Below are 20,308 nucleotides of genomic sequence, written 5' to 3' on the forward strand. Positions count from 1 at the left end.
CTTTAGACACCTTTAGTAGATTTATAGCTTTTATCGGGTCTTTTTAAGTGCTCCACTATGTTCTTTCTTGTGTTGTTTTTTGGTTTTCTATAGGTTTGAAGTTTTAGTGCGATGGAGTTTGCATGGTTGTTGGTGGGTGTTTCATGTCAGATGCAAATATAGGTCACCAATTCTCATCCTAAGCACATTCAAATGGTTTTGGGGACCTTGAAAATTCCCCACTACATTGTAATTGATTATTTGAGAGGTGACGAGTCTTTGTATTTTCATTGAAGGTTTAGGGTCCTTTTGAAATCCCTTGGAAGGTTTTGGGTCCTTATGAAAACCCTTGAAGGTTTTGGGTTCCTTTCAAAAACCCTTTTGATTTTTTGCTTTAGTGACTTTGTCTCCTTGGCTTTGCTAGTGTTGTTGTTGGTTTATGTTCCATTGTAAACGGGTCTAGGACCTTGCCAATTTTCTTGCTATCCTAATCAAAACAAAAGACCCAAAGGCCCACCTTTACAAAGTATTGTATTGCTACCATTAAGTTGTTATTTTTAAAAGATAGAAAAAATAGTAGATCTCCCTCACATTAAACAAGTTCAAGCATATATGCATGATAAACAAATAGATAATGCAAATATATAGAAGTGAGTGAAAATATTGATTATAAATGCAAACATAATGATATAAGATAAGTAGACCACAGAATAAAAACAAAATATCTATTTTTTCTATAAAATAGTCTATCAAAATATTTTATATAAAATAACACACCGAAAAAAAATTACCATTTTGAGAACACATTCCCCAAAAACTGCCCTCCGATACCATTACTTAAGTGTGAGTAAAATTACTTTAACAAAGCATGGAAATAATGCTTTCAGTCGCCCAATCTCACCTTCGATTGGGAAAAATAATCCTCGGATTCTATAGGTTGCAGAGTACAGCCAATAAGCATCTCCAAACATGTAAGCTTTAAGCAAGCTGAAAAATTGGCTTTCGCTTTTCCACAAACCTTTCAGCTGTAACCTTTCAGCTGTCATTGGAGCGTTGAAGACCTTCCTTACAAAAGTAAAAGAACGAGCCATGTGGCAATTGGCTACTTGAATGAATACTTGAGAAGACAGCAGAAAGAATCTTGTGTGTGGCAAATGCCGATTCGAAGTGCCCCACAATAACAACACTCCAGTTCTCAAATACTCTCCACCAATTCTACCAATCCCAACTAATCACGTAACTGTACTCCCTCATTCATTCATTAATTCATACCCATTTGGGTGCTCTTCCTTCTTTCCTTTCTGCATCCCACTGTTAGAACGCCGTCAATTTAGAGCTCCCCAGATGATGTACTCACTCATAACAACGTGTCGCTTCCTTTGCTGTACCGCCTTATTTCCACCGTTCATCCATGATCTCGCTCACCATCGTATTCTATGTTTCTTCCCCATTTCCCTTTTTTATCTTGCAAAACCAAAACTAGATCTGCCGGCGAAGGGGAAAACTACGATGATGGGTCGCTGGGATTGGGCGAGACTGAGACCCTGCTTTGCAATGCAAGGAAATCAGCAACATTCTGCCGCCACAAAGGCTGACCAGATAATGGCAAAGTACAGGCCTATTGCTCCCAAACCACCTCTTCAAACGACTTCCAGTTTAGGTAAGCCGGCCTCTGACTCTACTTTCTCTGCCTTGGATTTTCTTTCTACTTTCAACACTACCCACAATAGTAATGGCGGCCAAAATGGAAGTGGGATTGGGTATAAGAGGAAGGCCTCTGATCGTTTAGGTATCCCAATCCATTCACCCAGAGTCCTCAAGAAGCCCAGAGGAGTACCCAGTTTAGGTATCCCCTCAATCACCCAAGATATTATTCTATTTTCTGGGGTACAAGTTGATGGGCAGGCACCAACGTCTCCTGCTAAAGAGTTGGAGGTCAATTGTTTCAATGGAGGCATTGATTTGGATGAAATTAGATGTGGTGAATCTGATGAATGGGAGAGTGTGAAAATGGCGATGGAGTCAACTGGTGATGTGGGTGTGGCAGAGACTCATTGTGGTTGTGGGTCTCCTGATTTTCTTGTTTCCCCAATTGTTGGTGTAAAGGAGAAGAACGATCTCGTCACTCTTCCACTCCTTCCACAGACACCCCCGTTGCATAATGATTCTAGTGCATCATATAATAAAGAGGGCAGTGCTGCTTCTTATAATAATAATGGATCATCTCATAAGGAGGGTATTCCGTTGAGACTCTTTGGTAGAGATCTAGGCCATACGGAAGTTGGGTCATGCCAAAGCAACAGTAATGAAAGTCTAAAGCTTGCAAAGGTTGTACCCATTGTTGGCCTTTCGTTCATCTGACTCTGATGTATTGTATTGTATTGTAAGTCCTTTGTTTGTCTTACTGTGTAGAAGTTCTACGGTTCAGTTTTGTAAGTTAGATTAGAAAGGATGCCTTGAACCCGCCAAAGCCAAGAGTTCGCACTAGAAATACCATCCTCTGGTCGTCCCTTCCCTCTGTAAAGATGCCTAGATCTGGAGTAAATATGTAGAAACTGCTAGGAATGACTAAAGCAAAAGAAAACATGTAGATACATAGATCATGCCTTGCTGTTCATAAAAACATCTGTCTATAGAGGTTATGTAAATATCTGGATCATATCTGACTAGCGTCCATAAGCCTATGCAAGTATTGTTAAATACCATGTTTCATAATAATATGATGCCATATTGTTCGTGCATATGTAGAGAATAGTAGAGCACACTTGCACATTGTAGAGGACGATAGAACATACTTTCAGTCACTCTTATCGTACTGCTCTCCCATGTTTTGTTTATCGTGTAATTTTGGTTTACTCTGTTGTGTTTCTAGATTTGTAAGTGTGTATAGAATCTATTTTCATTACAGGAATATGAAAATATGTTAATTTTTAGTTTTTTTAAAAATGTATATCAATTTTATATAGTTCAGTTTTCAAACATTGTGCTGAATTTCTTGATTTGAATGTGTGTGAGAAGCATTGTGACGTTCATTATGGACTTGGAAAACTAATATTTAGAATTAAATTTTGATCTAGTTATTATTATTTTATATACTATTTAATTTAATTCTATAATTACATTGGTTAAGGTCTTTAGTTTTTATCTTTTTTAATTAAATTTTTGTTACATTTCTTCCCTTGAATAGAATTATGCATACAAAATTGTATTTCACCCTTTAAGATATAATTAATCAATACATAACTAATTATCACTCATCCAAAATACTTTTCGCAAGTCCTCCAATCTTGTATTTGATGATAAGACTCAAGGTCTTATTGATATGTCATTGATTATTGAAAGATTCTTATAAAAAAACATTATACAATGCTTGCATCTTTATAAACTAAAGCTACATCATATTCAAAGTTATTTTGCTTCTCACGCCAATGTGTCTTCATTATACTACATATTAAAAAAATGGTTTAACTCTAGGAACAAGAGTAATTTCATTGTGTATTCTTAGGTGGAGGTAGGGGTATGAAACTATCAACATGCACTATAGATCACTCAAGTTAGTTACACTTTATAATATTAATAATTTTTCTAACTAACTATATCAAGTGATGACTAGACTATCATTGGGATTACTTCTTGATTATATTAGTAGGTGGTGGTCTATGTAAAGAAGGTAATTATCATTACATGTCTCGAGTGTTCGGTGTGGGTGTGAAATCATTTTTGCACACTATTTGAGTTGAGTTTATTTTTCTATTGATAGATATAAATCATATAATGTGCAATGAGAATAGAGCATACATTCAATCACTTTGTGTGGTCTCCTAATGTTTTGTCTCCCATGTCTTGTATGCAATATTATTTTGATTTACTATATTGTGTTTATAGATTTGAAAGTGTGTAAAATATATTTGTATCATAGAGTGTGATTATTAGATATTGTATTACCATTACATGTGCACATGTAGTTTGAGTATAGTAGTACAATGGACAATCCCTCTTCATGCATCTGGACTTTGAATATCTAATGTGCACATGTACTTTGAGTATAGTAGTATGATGGACAAGTCATGCATTGACTTCCTCTTAATTTGAAGGGATGAATGTGCCTAAAAACATATGTATATTAACCTTAAAAGTGGTTAAAATTGGAGTAATTCACATGGCCAACAGATTCCCCCATCTACATTTTTTCATCTCAAGTTTGGGAAGCAATTTCTACATTATTTAATTTTTCCTAGCCAGTTACTAAGTGGTAACAACTAGTTGCCTTCCTTGGTATGTTGAGACATTTGATTTTGTAGTGTGGTTTAATTTGTGATGTTCATTATGATCTCCAATTAGTGTATGAGATCATTTCTGTGTAGTTGTATGTTGGATGGTTTCGACACTTAGTCTTTTAGCAATTTGTTTACTATCATTAACTAGTATTATGTGGGTATTATATTAAATTAAAATACTGTAGACTTTTGTTTTAGGTTGTAGAAGTTATTTTAGGACCTTAATTTAATTGTTTTATGATTTTTGAGAAGAAACTTTTTAACATATGAAAAAGTTCATTGTCATTCTAGTATTTAAATGTTTTATATTATTCCCCAACATTGAAGAGTATTTCTTGAAATCCTCTTGAGTAGAAATTCTAATTTTCCTTAGGTTGGGAATTTTAGTGGAAATTATTTTGTGGATGCTTTTCAAAGGAGTTACTAGAATTGATATAATCTTTTGATCACATTTTTTGTGTCATTGGGTGGAGAATTTATCTATTTATTGGTGTTTCTTGGTTTATGCATAAAAAGTACAAAGGAGAGAGAGAGAGAGAGAGAGAGAGAGAGAGAGAGAGAGAGAGAGAGAGAGAGAGAGAGAGAGATCCTAGCCCCCAATAACCACACAATCGACACATAACAACAAAGCAAGATTTTATACCAAATCACAACACTTTATTCATAGATATAACTCTTTACATGCAATGTGCCACATTGTAAGGCTTTCACGGTTATGACCAATTACAAAGCAAGTAATAATATTTTTGCAAGATCTCTCAAGATCTAATCCAAACCTTAAATCCCAAACCTTGCCTAGTCCAGATCCACAAGTGGATAAGAACACCAAGAAGAATCTACACTTGTACCCTCAGGTTCACCAAGCAATCCTCTGGTTCTCAAGCCTCATCTACTAGCCCTGCTCAGAAACTTACAAGTCCACCACAATCCTGTTGTAAATTGCCTCACATTTGACGCATTTTCCATAGACTCGGGAAAACTCATCCTTCAACTACTCCACGTTGAACTCAAGATCCACTTGATTTAAATGAAACAATGAATCAATGACCAAGACTCCACAAAACACCCCTTACTTATACCCAACTAAGCCACAAGTTGGCCCAGTTCATTACAAATTAAATTAAAACCCTTACATTAAATATATGTTGAGCCTTGTGTTAGATACAACACAAATTAAAATACCCAAAGTCAGCTACAACATGAATTAAATGCCAAAAGTTGGCTTATTGACAACTTGGGACCACAAGAACCAAGACCAAGCTAAACCATGTCGAGGATCAGCCAAACCACAAGCATTGTTGAGCTCCCAATGCATGTTGAGCTCCCAGTGCATGTTGAGCTCCTAGTGCATGTCAAGCTCCTAGTACATGTCAAGCTCCTAGTGTGTGCCGAGCACTACAGTATCTATCAAGCTCCTTCAATGACTGAGCTCCTTGACCAACACCACACTAGTAGCAACCGAGCACCACTCCCTCAATCAAGCTCCAAGCTTATCCACCAAGACCATTTGGTCAAGCCTCCAACCAAAAAACACCATAGAGATGACCAAGAACCTTCATCTTTCCATAAAAATGCCCGAATCCTTAGGAACTTCAGATGCCCCTGCATTAGACTCCCAAGATACAAAGAAAAGTGTGTCCCACACTTTGATGGCCAATGAAAAATTCACAACTATCTTCATCTTCACCAATGGCTTCCACTCCAATAGGGACAAAAGATAAACAACATGCAAATCATTCACATCTGCATCCATCTATCAAACACCAGAATCTCAACCATCCAATCAACATTCTCACTCCCAAGAAAAAATTGAACATCATGCTTCATCAACAAATCCACATCCACAGCCGCAAGTAATGAATCCATACCATCAGCAACAAACTACACATCAACAACATTATGTAGATCTCCATCAACACATTCCAAACTCACAATACCATCGATCTCATTGCTCACAACAAGATGGTCTGCAACATACAATTCACCACCACCAACAATCAAATGATACACGACCAAGTGCTCTGCAATCTCCATGTCAAGCTCAACCGACTGATCATGAAAACCAATCTCCATCCCAGCATCAACAAGGTCAGGAATCTTCTCAGCAACAACCTCAAGTTTCTCTACAAGTTTTGTATCACACTCCACTAACTGATCAACAAAACCAACCTCTTCCACCTTGACCTTACCATGCCATCTTCTCTCTTGAACAAGTCTTCTAACCAACTAGACAAATCTCTTCCAGATTGGTAGACTCCAACTCCACAAACATCTACAAAATGCCTTCCTCATCTCATCCTTAACTTGATCAACCAAACTAGCTTCAAACCGATCAAACACCTCCTTAGTTTGATCTACCAAACTAGCTTCAAATCGAGTAGATACCTCAGAAAGCCCCCTCTCCACCACATCACAAAGATTCATAATCATCCCAGTGTCCAATCCTCTTAGAGCCATCCTCTAAGATCTTCATAAACCCTCTGCAATAAATCCTTCTCACACTCCTTGTGATAAAACCAAATTGTTTGCAAGTCAGGTCACAACCTACCACCTCATGTGAACAATCAGGAACCAAATCACAAGTCTAGGAACACAAATTTGCAATACAAAAACTCTCTATGATCATGCCTCAACAAGATCAATCTTCATTTGCAAGTCCTCTACAATTGCAAGTAAAAACCACTATCTGCCACCTCACAACCAAGAGATCTAGGACTCTAGAAAGAAGAATCTACCACCAGATCAAGATCTTCTTAGATCAACTCCTCTCAACCCAAGTCCTAGTTCAAACTACCTCAACTTCGGCAATCGATCTACACACATAGGAACATCTTCACTCTAATACCACTTGATGTAGTACAAGGCAGGAGAATCCCTAAAAGAGATGTCCTAGCCCCTAATGAATAACCACACAATGGAAACACATTAACAAAGCAAGACCTGATACCAAATCACAACACTTTATTCATAAATATAATTGTTTACATGCAATATGTCACGCTATAAGGCCTTCTTGGTTACAACCAGTTATAAATTAGCAAGTAATAACAATTCTGCAAAATCCCTCAAGATCCAATCCAAACCCTAATCCCAAATCCCAGCTAGTCCAGATCCACAACTACATAAGAAAACCAAGAAGAATCTACACTTGTACCCTCAGGTCCACTAAGAAATCCTTTGGTTCTCAAGCCTCAGCTACTAGCTCTACTCAGAAACTTACAACTCCACCATAATCCTACTATAAACTACCTCAGATTTGGCACTTTGTCCACATACTCAGGAAAAATCACCCTTCAAATACTCCACGCTGAACTCAAGATCCACTCCATCTGAATGAATCAATTAATCAATGACCAAGACCCTACAAAATACCCATAGCTTATACCCAACTAAGCCACAAGTTGGCCCAATTCATTACAAATTAAATTAAAACCCTTACATTAAATATATGTTGAGCCACAAGTTTTCTACAACATGAATTAAATGCCAAAAGTCAGCTCATTGACAACTCGGCACCACAGGAACCAAGACCTAGCCAAGTGTCAAAGAAACCAAGCCAAGCATTAGCCAAACCACAAGAATTATCAAGCTCCCAGTGCATGCCAAGCTCCTTCAAAGACTGAGCTCCTTAGCCAACACCACATCAAGTAGCAACAGAGCACCAAGCTTATCCACCAAGCCCATTCGGTCAAGCCTCCAATCCAGAAAAACCATAGAGATAATCGAGAACCTCCAACTTTCTATAAAAAATTCCTAAATTCTTCGGAACCTCAGAGACCCCTGCATCACAGAGAGAGAGAGAGAGAGAGAGAGAGAGAGAGAGAGAGAGAGAGAGAGAGAGAGAGAGAGAGAGAGAGAGAGAGAGAGAGAGAGAGAGATGAAACATTAGGGAAGATATACATACCATTCATGTGAGAGAGAGAGGGAGATGAAACATTAGGGAAGATATACATACCATGTATAAAATGCATTTTAAAATGAACTCAATATTCAAAAACTTGTTTATTAAATTGAACAATTAATAAAGCTTTGCATAGTAAGTATGATTGATTTGTTGGATTTTCTAGAGCTTAGTATTATACATACATATGATATTCACACTCAAACATATTATGTGGAGACATCACTTACTTGTAATCAATGCAACCAAATCATATGAATTAAAATATGTTAGAGTAAATCAAGAGTTTGAAAGCATATAAACAATCTTCCACTATTGAAACAATAAAATATTAGGACAATCTACCATGTGAATATTGCAAAATATGTATAGTGATACACCTTGCACTTATAAAAAATGATAGTGAGGTGATAAAGTAGGAGTGGAGCTCTAACAACCAATCTAAAAAATTGATACTTCTGAGTTCACTTCAGTAGTGTGTGTGGAATTATCAATCATGAATACAATAGGTGTCTCTAGTGATGAAGGCATGTGACTTGATTAGATAAAGAGAGAATAAAAATACACTAACCTTAATAAACTTACACTAGGTGTGAATAGGTTAATACTAGAAAGGTGATTGGCTAAATATATGGAAAATGTCATTATTTACACTAACAAGCCTGCTAGAGCAGAACTATGGGGGTAATGTATGGATTATGATGAGTATCAACTACTAGGCCATGTAAGGTACTTGTGTACAAAGTTCTCATTAAGCAACGATAAAAGGAGGAAATTTTGAGTGGAAAAAAATATTAAGGAAAAGGTTGTCATTGATGTCAAAGTTGTTGTTTCGTATTGTCGTTAATATCAAGGTTTCCAAAATATTAAAATTATTATCACATCTTGTTAGAGACTTCAATGAAGATAGACTAATCCTCAAATACAACATTTAAAGTTGCAAACAAAAAATTAATAATTATATTTACACATAAGTTTTTTTAAACATACTACAAAAGTATGGAATAAAATACATATATGGTCTTTCATGGCTTCTTAATATTCATCCTTCTTCTCTCCATTTTATTCACCAAATCTATGGAGCTTCTTCTTCCTTCGAATCTACACTTTCTCTCTACATTTCCATTCTCAATATTGTTGTGTACATTTTAATTGCATTCCTTTTATATTTAAAATTCTAGTTGTTTTTGGAGCCCAAAATGGTCCCCTTCTCTTTACATTTGACTCTATTACCTACCCTAACATTTTCTTTAAAAAAATCCATATTTCCTTTATCATTTAAATACACTTTTCTATTTGAAAATAATATTGAGGATCAAATTTTGAATTGATATATTTTTCTAAACAATGCTTAAGAACCTTTTTAAACTATCATAATTTTTTTCCCTTTCCAAATTCAAATGCCCCAATGTTTATATGTAATAAAAAGATAAAACTTAAAGGAGAAAACCCCAATAATTTAATTTTTGCAATCTTTTATAATATGTTACCAAAACTATATGACTGATTCGATGTTGACTTTTAATGTAACTTTTACTCAAAATATTTAACCATTTCTATCCTTTTTAAAAATATTCAATTTTTTTTCGAAAACTTTTTGAGCACATGGAAAATTGTGATTCAACAAAAGTATTGAGTTTTTAAATTCTAGTCATATCAATGGTTGCTTGGTGTTGAGATGCTAATAACTATCATAACAAACTAAAATTGAGTCAAAATAAACCATTCTTTTGGTTAATGCTAGATCACTTATGGATCAAGATGCTCCTGCATTAGACATACCAACTAAGAAGGTTGATCATAACTTTTAAAATGTTGTTTAGAGATTAAACCACTCTTTTTGGTTGTAAATAACCTATAATAATGTCTAGCACTAAAATAGGTACATTATGACACTTCCTTCTTGTTCCAACATTTGGCTTGAATAACTCCACACTTCTTCAAATCCCCTTCTCACTTCGTCTTTTTATATGTACCCATATCCACCATTGGCCAACCTCCTCCAATAAAGTTTCCTTTTTTCATACTCCATCTAATTTAATTAAAGAAAGAATTGCATAATATCGATTAATCATGAAGACCAAACAATCGATATCTAGATGACATGCTAAAAAAGGGAAGTTACATGCATTGACCATTTTAAAGTTTATATGAATATATAAAAGAAATAAATAGTAGGTACACAATGATAGAAGATAGGGGGATAACAGAAAAAAGTCCCACATTTACAAAATGACATATAATCTATTAATATATCTATCTATGTAGAAATACTTCCACATATTTTAACTACCATTATCTTTAAACATGTTCTAAATAATATCCTCAAATTATATACCTTCATTGTTTTCATGGTGGATACTCTATGGAAAAAAAAATCCTATTATTTCTTTCTCTAGTTTCTACATTGTGATATTGAGAGAGTTCATAGGGTGCCTTGACCTTGTGTCAAGTTTTAAGCCTATGATGATTAGTGAGGTAGTTGTTCGAGATCAGTTGAACAACTTTTTGATTCGTAGAATTGTAGTTGAAGTGATTCTTGAGGTGTTTGTTGGTCATTCTTGGTCTCTAATATTTGGAAGATCAGAGAAAGGTTGGTCTCTGAGGATTCCTCAAATTAGTATTAGAGAAGGAAGATGTAATTATATTATGAATCCTTTTTTAATGTACTTGGGTGTGAAGGTTCGTTGTAGTACTGCTAATAAGAAGGAATGATGTCAAATGAAGTTAATGAATTGGTTCTCCATGTAGAGGCTTTGATTTTGATTGTTCCTTTGTTTGGAATCATTGAGTTTAGGATGTTGTTTCTTTATGGGTCTGTGAAAGAAGCTTTGGTGAGTTTTTTCTCCTTTACTGTTGTATGACCTTGTGTGAATTTAGAGAAGATGGATTCCTAGCTTGAAGCCTTTCAACTTTGTTATTGGTTTTCTTAGCTATGGGGAGGTTGTTTTGAATGTTTCCCAACCTTCAGAGTTGGATGATTTCAGGGTTGGCAAAGGAGTGCAATCTTTAGACACCTTTAGTAGATCTATAGCTTTTATCGAGTCTTTTTTAGTGCTCCACTATGTTCTTTCTAGTGTTTTTTGTTGGTTTTTTGTAGGTTTGAAGTTTTAGTGCGATGGAGGTTGCATGGTTGTTGGTGGGTGTTTCATGTCAGATGCAAAGAGAGGTCACCGTTTGTCATCCTAAGCACATTCAAATGGTTTTGGGGACCTGAAAAATTCCACACTGCATTGTAATTTATTATTTGAGAGGTGACAAGTCTTTGTATTTTCATCGAAGGTTTAGGGTCCTTTTGAAATCCCTTGGAAGGTTTTGGGTCCTTATGGAAACCCTTGAAGGTTTTGGGTTCCTTTCAAAAACCCTTTTGATATTTGGCTTTGGTGACTTTGTCTCCTTGGCTTTGCTAGTGTTGTTGTTGGTTTATGTTGCACAGTAAATGGGTTCAGGGCCTTGCCAACTTTCTTGCTATCCTAATCAAAACAAAAGATCCAAAGGCCTGCCTTTACAAAGTATTGCATTGCTACCATTAAGTTGTTATTTTTAAATGATAGAGAAAAGACTAGATCTCCCTCACATAAAAATAAGTTCAAGCATATATGCATAATAAACAAATGGGTAATGCAAATATATAGAAGCAAGTGAAAATATTGATTATAAATGCAACCGTAATGATATAAGATAAATAGACCACAGAATAAAAACAAAATATCAATTCTTTCTATAAAATAGTTTATCAAAATATTTTATATAAAATAACACACCTAAATAAAATTTACCATTTTGAAAACACATTCCCCATAAACTGCCCTCTGATACCATTACTTAAAGTGTGACTAAAATTACTTTGACAAAGCGTGGAAATAATGCTTTGAGTCGCCCAATCTCCCCTTCGATTTGGAAAAATAATCCTCGGATTCTATAGGCTGCAGAGCACAGCCAATAAGCATCTCCAAACATGGAAGCTTTATGCAAGCTGAAAATTTGGCTTTCGGTTTTCCACAAACCTTTAAGCTGTCAATGGTGCGTTGATGACCTTCCTTACAAAAGTAAAAGAACGAGCCATGTGGCAATTGGCTACTTGAATGAATACCTGAAAAGACAGCAAATAGAATCTTGTGTGTGGCAAATGCCGATTCGAAGTGCCCCACAATAACAACACTTCAATTCTCAAATACTCTCCACCAGTTCATTCATTCATTAATTCATACCCATTTCGGTGCTCTTCCTTCTTTCCTTTCTCCATCCCACTGTTAGAACGCCGTCAATTTAGAGCTCCCCAGATGACGCACTCACTCGTAACAACTTGTCGCTTCCTTTTGTGTACCCTCATATTTCCACCGTTCATCCATGATCTCGCTCACCATCGTATCCTATTTTTGTTCCCCGTTTCCCTTTTTCATCTTGCAAAACCAAAACTAGATCTGACGGCAAAAGGGAAAACTGCGATGATGGGTCGCGAAGACCCTGCTTTGCAATACAAGGAAATCAGCAACATTCTGCCGCCTCAAAGGCTGACCAGATAATGGCAAAGTACAGGCCTATTGCTCCCAAACCCCCTCTTCAAACGACTTCCAGTTTAGGTAAGCCGGCCTCTGACTCTACTTTCTCTGCCTTGGATTTTCTTTCTACTTTCAACACTACCCACAAGAGCAATGGCGGCCACAACGGAAGTGGGTATAAGAGGACGGCCTCTGATTGTTTAGGTATCCCAAACCATTCACCCAGAGTCCTGAAGAAGCCCAGAGGAGTATCCCCCCAGTCAACCAAGATATTCTATTTTATAGGGTACAAGTTGATGGCCATACGCCACCTCCTGCTGAAGAGTTGGAGACCATGGAGAGAAGAGAGACGAAAGATGTGGTGGATCTGATGAATGGGTGAGTGTGAAAATGGTGATGGAGTCAATTGGGGAGGTGGGTGTGGGTATGATGATTTGAGTGTGGCTACAGTGGCAGAGACTCATTGTGGTTGTGGATCTTCTGATTTTCTTGTTTCCCCAATTGCTGGTGTAGAGGAAAAGAATGATCTGGTTACTCTTCCACTCCTTCCAAAGACACCACCGTTGCATAATGTTTCATCTCATAAAGAGGACAGTGCTGCTTCTAATAATAATAATAGATCATCTCATAAGGAGGGTATTCCATTGAGACCCTTTGATAGAGATCTACGCCATAGAGAATTTGGGTCATGCCAAATTAGTAGTAATGAAAGCCTAAAGCTTGAAAAGGTTTTATCCATTGTTGGCATTTCGTTCATCTTACTCTGATGTATTGTACCGTAAGTCATTTATTTGTCTTACTGTGTAAAAGTTCTATGGTTCAGTTTTGTCTGGTAGATTAGAGAGGATACCTTAAACCTGTCGAGGCGAAGAGTTTGTACTAGAAATATCATCCTTTGGTCGTCTCTTCCCTTTGTAAAGATGCCTAGATTTGGAGTAAACATGTAGAAACCACTAGGAATGACCAAAGCAAAAGAAAACATGTAGATACATAGATCATGCCTTGCTGTTCATAAAAACATCTGTCTATATCTGTCTATAGACATTATGTAAATATCTGGATCATATCTGACTAGCGTCCATAAGCCTATGCAAGTATTGTTAAATACCAATGTTTCATAATGTTAATTATTGTTAGTTGGACAGCTGTTATTTCTAACCCGGAAATAGCAATAGTATTTATGGGTAGCTTGGACAGTTGTTCGTCCTTATCTATGTATAGCAGTATTAGTTATGGGTAGTTTGGACAGTTGTTTGTCCACTTGCCGAGAATTAGTAAATGGTTATTACAAGGATAATTATTTACTAGTTTTAGTGATTCCCTTTTGGACACCTTGCAACCAATTCTATTATTGGCTGTCGAGTTGTCTTAATCTCAGCCGTTGGTTTTTCCAATAGGGTAGTATAAAAAGGGGTCATTGGGTCATTTGGAAACACAAGTTTTGGAGAAGCATTTTGCAGTTATAGCAAATTGTCTTGCAGTGTTAGCAAGGGCGTAGTGTTAGCGTGGGGATAGTAGTGGGGAATATCAGCAGGAGAAATTAGGAGGTTGTCAGAGTTCTGCCAGTGAGAGGCAAGGAATTTTGTATCTCTTGATTTGTTGAAGTTTAATATAATTTCTCATCTGTAGAACTGGTTTTCCCTTAGGGGTTTTTCCAGGGACAATTTGTCCAAAAATATTGTGTTCATTGTGTTGCTCATTTCTTTCCATATTATATAAGTGAAGTTGTAGTTGTGTTATTTTTCAATATTAGCTGGGAATTTGTTTTCAGTAGTTTAATAATTGTTTACGATAGGAGATTAATAATCAGTGACTGCAATAGTTGAATTTTCACATGGTATCAGAGCATTGTTAAGGGTAGAAGAGTTTTGCCCTAGGAAAGAAATTTTGATCTTTTTAGATTGGATGGTGCCTCAAATTTTGGTGTCTGGAAGGCCAGAATTTCTTTATTGTTGGAAGAGAATGGTATCAAGGATTATGCTACTAGTGTTGTACCTGTACCAACGGATGCAACCCAGCTTGCAGCATATAGAAAGGACGATGCCAAAGCAAGGAGGATTATCCTTGATGGTGTCGAGGATCATATTGTTCCACATATCGCAGAGTTAGATATGGCGAAGAAGATGTGGAACGCCATTCTGAATCTATACCAGAATGCTACCACCAACAGGAAGTTGATTATCAGAGAGAAGCTAAAGAATACCCGAATGAATCAGGGAGAAGACGTCACAAGTTACCTCACCAGGCTCAGACTTGTCAAGGACGAGTTAGCAGCTGTTGGAGATAGCCCTAGTGATGACGAGCTAGTTATAATAGCCCTAAACAGGTTTACTAAACAATGGAGTGTCTTTGTTCAAGTTGTCAATGGACGAGATACTTTACCGAGTTGGGATCGACTATGGATTGATTTCACTCAGGAGGAGTTTAAAGTAAGTCTTGTCAATGGGGCCAACAAGAGTTAGAAAAATGAGGTGGAACAAGAGAACGTTGCCCTAGCGGGTAAAGGGAAAGCAAAGAAGGGATCTAGCAAAGGATCAAATTCACAAAGTGAGAAGAAGAAGAAGGACCTTTCTAAGGTCAAGTGCTTTGGATGTCATGAGTCTGGCCACTATGTCAGTGATTGCTCAGAGAGGAAGAAGGGTAAGAAGTAGGTGGTAGCTTCAGCAAGTGCGAAAGAACTCTCCAGTAGAATGGAAGATGAGTTTGCACTCATAGCTTGTATGGTTAGCTCAACCTCATAGTGTGTTTAGTATATAGATAGTGGGGTGTCATTTCATATGATAGGAGTTAGAGAGTACTTCTCTAGTTACAAGGAGGAGGACACCAACATCCAGATTTCTATGGGAAACTTGTCCAAACTCAACCCTATTGGGAAAGGGACTGTTCAGTTTCAGAGGGAGAATGGAAAGATAATTCCACTTCATGATGTGTTATATGTGCCAGGCTTAGGTATGAATTTGATTTCTATATCTGTTCTTCAGGATAGGGGGTATAATGTACTCTTTAGAGGGACAAATCTGTTGATTAAGCACAAGGATTGGAAATCACCCATAACTATTGGAATTAGGAGTGGTCTCCTTTATAGATTGTAGTTTGATACTCCTAAGGCACTCATGAGCAACAGTAATCCTACAGATCTTGGAGAGCTATGGCATAGGAGGATGGGCCATATTCATCATGGAGCACTTAGATTTCTTCGTGAGACGGTGAGAAGGTGTTCCAAAGGTGAGCACAGAGCATGACGATGTATGTAAGGGATGTGTGTTGGGGAAGTTTGTGAAAGCATCTTTTCCAAGGAGTGACACAGATCTAAGGGTGTTCTTGATCTAGTACATTCAGATGTTTGTTGACCGATGTCAATGAAATCTCTTAGAGGATATGAGTACTATGTTAACTTTTATTGATGATTTCTCTAGAAAGACCTGGATATACTTCTTGAAGACTAAGGATGAGGTTTTCAGTCAATTCGAAGAGTTCAAGGCTCTTGTGGAGAATTTGATAGGAAGGAAGATAAAGGTTCTTTAGTTAGACAATGGAGGCGAGTATAAAGGAAATGCCTTCCAGGAGTTCTGTACCAGAGAAGGAATCAAGAGAGAATGGACTGTTCCTTACAATCCACAGTAGAATGAAGTTACTGAGAGGAAGAACCGTTCTATATTAGAGGCAGCAAGAGCTATGCTACATGACCAGGACATGCCCCGTTACTTATGGGCATAGGCATGTAATACAACAGTCTACATTCAGAATAGAGTTCCACACAAGGTGCTAGAGAAGATGACAATAGAGGAGGCTTTCACAGGAAAGAAGCCAGATTTTAGTCACTTTAGGATATTCGGGAGTTTAGCATATTGCCATATTCTTTGAGATACATGTACAAAGTTAGATCAGACTATAGAGAGGGGATACTTTGTTGGGTACAATGAGACCTCAAAGGCATATAGGATTTTCATTCCAGGGACTAAAAGAATTATTGCCAGACGGGATGTCAAGTTCATGGAGGACAAGGCATTTAGGAGATCCAGAGATTTGCCAGCAAATGATCAGAGTGAGCAACCAGCAAAAGCTCCAAGACCAAGTCAAGGGCAACAAAGCTCAAGTACAGTTACCAGTACGAGTGTAGACTCAGTTAGTGAAGATTCACAGAGTATGGAGCAATAGGTGCAACAGGAAATGCATCTAGAAGACTTAGAGGTTGACATTTCATCCTCTACAGTTGGCAGCGGGAACCATGTGGTTCCAGATGCACAAAGGGATACTCAGGAGTTTGTGGGAGCTCCTAGGAAGAGTACTAGACAGTGAAGACAACCGGCCAAGTTCAATGACTATGTGGCATTAGTTAGTCAGTTGGTAGATAGTGAGCCTTCTAGCTATCAGGAAGCTGCAGAACATCAGGTATGGCAAGATGCTATGGTTGAGGAATATTCTTCAATAATGCAGAATGATGTGTGGGAGGTAGTACCTAGACCAATAGATAGGGATGTAGTTGGATCACGCTGGATCTATAAGATAAAGCACGGTGCAGACGGTAGCATCAAGAAATACAAGGCGAGGTTTGTGGCAAAGGGGTTCTCTCAGAAGGAGGGAATAGACTATGAGGAAACATTTGCTCCAATTGCCAGGTATACTTCTATACGAGCTGTAATCTCACTTGTAGCACAGATGGGATGGCAAATCCATCAAATGGATGTCAAGACAACATTCCTTAATGGTGAGTTGAAGGAGGAGGTATACATAGAACAACCAGAAGGCTTTGTAGCACATAGCAAAGAGACCCATGTGTGCAGATTGAAGAAAGCATTGTACGAACTTAAGCAGGCTCCTAGAGCGTGGTATGAGCACATTGATACATACTTGCAGAAAATGGGCTTTGTGAAGAGTGAAGCAAATGCTAACCTCTACTACTTGGTGGTTGGGGGTGAGATTCTCATTCTTGTTCTTTATGTGGATGACCTGTTTCTTACAAGTTCACTAGGGCTCATAGTGGATTACAAGAGGAACCTTGCAGAAGAGTTCGAGATGAAAGATTTAGGACTTATGCACTACTTTCTAGGCATGGAAGTGTGGCAGACAGATGGGGAGATTTTCCTTGGTCAAGGGAAATATTGCATTGAAATCTTGAAGAAATTCGGGATGGAGGATTGCAAAGCCATGTCTACACCCATGATTACAAATTGGAGGAAGGTAGATACAACTAAAGAGAAGGATGTAGATTCCACTTTATATAGACAATTTATTGGTTCGCTTATATATTTGGTCAACACTAGACCGTATATAGCATTTGCAGTAAACTCTCTTAGTTAGTTAATGGTTGAACCAAAGAGAATGCATTGGATAGCGGCCAAACATATATTGCGTTACTTGCGTGGTATAGTTAAGTATGGGATCAGATATGTCCGAGGTGAAGGTATCAAGTTGATAGGCTATACTGATACAGATTGGGAAGGAAGTACAACAGACAAAAGGAGCACTTCAGGGTGTTGTTTCAGTTTGGGGTCAGGAGTTGTATCTTGGTTCAGTAGGAAGCAAAAGTCTGTGGCTCTAAGTTCAGCAGAAGCAGAATACATAGCGGCTAGCATGGCGACATGTGAAGCTATATGGCTTCGAAAGTTGTTAGTAGCCTTGTTTGGTCATAAGGTTGAGACTACTGTGATACATTGTGACAATCAGAGTTGCATCAAGTTGTTTGAGAATCCAGTGTTTCATGATAGGTCTAAACATATAGATATCAGATATCACTTCATCAGGGATTGTGTACAATGAGGTATTGTTCGACTACAATACATACCTACAGATGAGCAGGTAGCAGACATTCTGACGAAGGCTTTGGGAAAGGCCAAATTTATCTTTTTCAGAGATAAGATGGGTGTCATGCAGAACAACTTCCTCACTAAGAGGGAGTGTTCATTATTGTTAGTTGGACAGCTGTTATTTCTGACCCAAAAATAGCAGTAGTATTTATGGGTAGCTTGGACAGCTGTTCGTCCTTATCTATGTATAGCAGCATTAGTTATGGGTAGTTTGGACAGTTGTTTGTCCACTTGCCGAGAATTAGTAAATGGTTATTGCAAGGATAATTATTTACTAATTTTAGTGATTCCCTTTTGGACACCTTGCAACCAATTCTATTATTGGCTGTCGAGTTGTCTTAATCTCAGCCGTTGGTTTGATTTAATCTCGGTCATTGGTTTTTCCAATAGGGTAGTATAAAAAGGGGTCATTGGGTCATTTGGAGACACAAGTTTTGGAGAAGCATTTTGCAGTTATAGCAAATTGTCTTGCAGTATTAGCAAGGGCACAATGTTAGCATGGGGATAGCAGTGGGGAATATCAGTGGGAGAAGTTAGGAGGTTGTCGGAGTTCTACCAGTGAGAGGCAAGGAATTTTGTATCTCTTGATTTGTTGAAGTAAATTTAATATAATTTCTCATCTGTAGAACTGGTTTTCCCTTAGGGGTTTTTCCAGGGACAATTTGTCCGAAAATGTTGTGTTCATTGTGTTGCTCATTTATTTCCATATTATATAAGTGAAGTTGTAGTTGTGTTATTTTTCAATATTAGCTGGGAATTTGTTTTCAGCAATTTAATAATCGTTTATGATAGGAGATTAATAATCAGTAACTGCAATAGTTGATTTTTCACACATAATAATATGATACCATGTTGTTCGTGCATATGTAGAGAATAGTAGAGGACGATAGAGCATACTTTCAGTCACTCTTATCGTACTGGTCTCTTAGTCTCCCATGTTTTGGGTATCGTGTAATTTTGGTTTACTCTGTTGTGTTTCTAGATTTGAAAGTTTGTATAGAATCTAATAGTAATATGAAATATGTTGTTTTTTTAATATCAATTTTGTATAGTTCAATTTTTAAACAATGTGCTGAATTTTTAGATTTGAAAGTGTGTAGAATTATATATATATATATATATATATATGAAAAATGTAGTTGAGTTTTTAAGCATTGTGATGATCATTATGGACTTCGAAAACTAATATTTAGAGTTAAATTTTGATCTAGTTATTATTATTTTATATACTATTTAATTTAATTCTACAATTAGATTGGTTAAGGTAGGTAGTTTTTATCTTTTTTGATCAAATTTTTATTACATTTCTTCCCTTGAGTAAAATTATGCAATACATAACTATTACTCATCCAAAATACTTTTAGCAAGTCCTCCAATCTTATATTTGATGATAAAACTTAAGGTGTTATTGATTTATCATTGATTATTGAAAGATTCTTATAAAGAATATTATACAATGCTTGCATCTTCATAAATTAATACTACATCATATTCAAAGATATTTTTCTTCTCACTTCAATTTGCCTTCAATATACCACATATTAAAAAAACATTTTAACTTCTAACAAGAGGAGTTTCCTTGTGTATTCTTAGGTGGAGGTAGGGGTATAATAGTATAATGTATAAAGGTGGATGTAACTATCAACATGCAATACAAATCACTCAAGTTAGTTATACTCTATAATACTAATAATTTTTGTAATTAACTATATCAAGTGATGACTAGAATCTAACATTAATATGAAATATGCTATTTTTTTATATCAATTTTATATAGTTCAGTTTTTAAACATTGTGCTAAATTTTTAGATTTGAAAGTGTGTAGAATATATATATATATAT

The 20,308-nt window shown here is 36.8% G+C and overlaps 1 long non-coding RNA gene across 1 annotated transcript in view; it reads left to right on the plus strand.

Annotated features, from left to right (window-relative positions):
• Positions 1–12,451: 12,451 nt before the first annotated feature.
• Positions 12,452–20,308, plus strand: part of LOC149559448 (uncharacterized) — a 38,615-nt gene continuing 30,758 nt past the window's right edge. Inside the window, exon 1 of the long non-coding RNA XR_016365155.1 lies at positions 12,452–12,740. This is a non-coding gene — a long non-coding RNA (uncharacterized LOC149559448). The remainder of the gene's footprint in view (positions 12,741–20,308) is intronic.

This window comes from Cupressus sempervirens, chromosome 5 (genome assembly GCF_028749045.1).
Source record: "Cupressus sempervirens isolate cs-2001-9-10 chromosome 5, ASM2874904v1, whole genome shotgun sequence".
NCBI lineage: Eukaryota > Viridiplantae > Streptophyta > Pinopsida > Cupressales > Cupressaceae > Cupressus > Cupressus sempervirens.